This window comes from Lagenorhynchus albirostris, chromosome X (assembly GCF_949774975.1).
Source record: "Lagenorhynchus albirostris chromosome X, mLagAlb1.1, whole genome shotgun sequence".
NCBI lineage: Eukaryota > Metazoa > Chordata > Mammalia > Artiodactyla > Delphinidae > Lagenorhynchus > Lagenorhynchus albirostris.
Genome location: NC_083116.1, coordinates 64,661,456 through 64,663,414, shown reverse-complemented (window position 1 = coordinate 64,663,414; position 1,959 = coordinate 64,661,456).

Below are 1,959 nucleotides of genomic sequence, written 5' to 3'. Positions count from 1 at the left end.
TGGATGTCAATCCCAGCTGCGTTTAACTGGACATGCAATGCCTACTCTGGCAAATACCATATCATTGTAGAGTAGGGCCACATCTGGGCTTATTATTTATTTTTATTTCATTCATCTTCTCTGCCCAAAGTTAGTCAAGAAAAAAATTGTCCTCATATTTCTGTGGGCAAAGCTCCTAGATCCAACATTTTTTAAAAACCCACCAGCCATAAGTTATAAATTGAGTAGAAAAAAATGGGAAAAATAGTTGCATGCCTTTAATATAAAATTCAGTGAGAATGAGGAGCATAATGAACCCAAAAGCGCTGTTATAATCATTATCATAGGAAGACCTTCATCATTTGATAGCAGATATCTGATGAACACATGACATGATTAAATTCAAAGGAATAAATTTTCCTTCAGCTAACTTTTTTGCAAGAATAAGCATTTAACTTCCCAATTGTCACCATGAGAACGCAATGAACACATATAAGAATTTGTTTCCCTGTTCTTTCTTCCTCCACTCTACCTAAGAACATGGATTACAAAGTTTGGCATGCATAACTGAATTGCTAGATGCATTGAAGTACTGAAATCTTGAAAGATTATATTGAAGTAAGCTTATTAGAAGTTGAAGGATTCAATGTGGGAATTACTTTTAATATTAATTAGACCAGTTTTCTTAATTTTCTGGAGTAAGAACACAGCTATATGTTAGAGGCCTGTAATTAATATATTTTATCTACTACTATAAGAAGAACGTACACTTACACTGCATTGGTAAAATAGCAAAAATGTCTTTCCAAGGATCAAGTTGATAAAATCAGATCAGAATATGTATTCTAACAGATGTATTTCCCATAGATTTTTGAAACTCAAATCCAATATTTTTGTTTAATTCATTAGCTTAATTTATTAAAATGGTTCTCAAATTTAAGGAAGGTGATTACTTTAAAGACTTCTGAACTTTTGAATCTGCTTTAGGATTTAAACAAAAGTTGAGTGTGCCAGTGTTAGTATAAACTTCTGTTTCTAGTGTCTGGCCACAAAGGATTTATAATTGTATAGTTAACTTAAAGATTAACACATTCTCGAAATTAACCTCCATCATCTTTTTAATGTTGAAAACAGCTGTGCTTACTATGTTCCAGGCATTATGCTAAGTGGTTTGTGTATATTATTTCACTAACCCTCAGATATATACACTTACAGAAACATACCCTGTGATGAAGGTATTAAAAGTAAAAACAAAAGTTTAGAGGAAAGAGACTGAATGTTAAAAAAAGAAGAAGACTTGTGTAAGGTCTCAGAAAGTAGCAAAGTCAGAATTTGAATCAGGTCAGTCTGAATCCAAAGTCTGTCCTCCTATGTGCTATACTGCTTGAGCCTTATTCATTTTTGTCAGTTATCATAGTGCTAGTAATTTGCATAGAAAGTCAAATTTTCTTCCAGGTTTTATGAGTCTGGGATAGTGTGTAGCATGCAATTTCCCAATTCACAGAACCAGTAGTATTGAAGAAGGAGGAGGAAGAAAGAATAACTAGAAAAAAAAGTTGATTTTCCAAATTTTTATCAAGATGATGTATTTGTCAGGATTCTTTTGCTTGCAAGTGATGAAAACCCAGCTGAAACTCATTTAAGCAAAGATGATTTATTTATGTAAGCAACTTAGCTAGTTCAGGCAAAGTGGAATTCGGGTACTCAAATTATGTTGTGAGGAAACTGCCTCTCTGCATTTCTTGACGTTGGTAAGCTTTTTCCCAAGAAATGGCAAAAATGATCATAAGCAAATTATTTCAGATTCACATTCTACAAGCTTGGAAGTATGCCAAAATATCTTAACCATGGAGAATGAGGATCAAGGGAGAGTAGGAAGAATAACAATTCGAGGAAATGATCTTTATCATGAAGTTGCTTGTACTTTTGCCAAAGTGTGGCACTAGGTATCAACCAGTCTCAAAACATTTTATTTATACT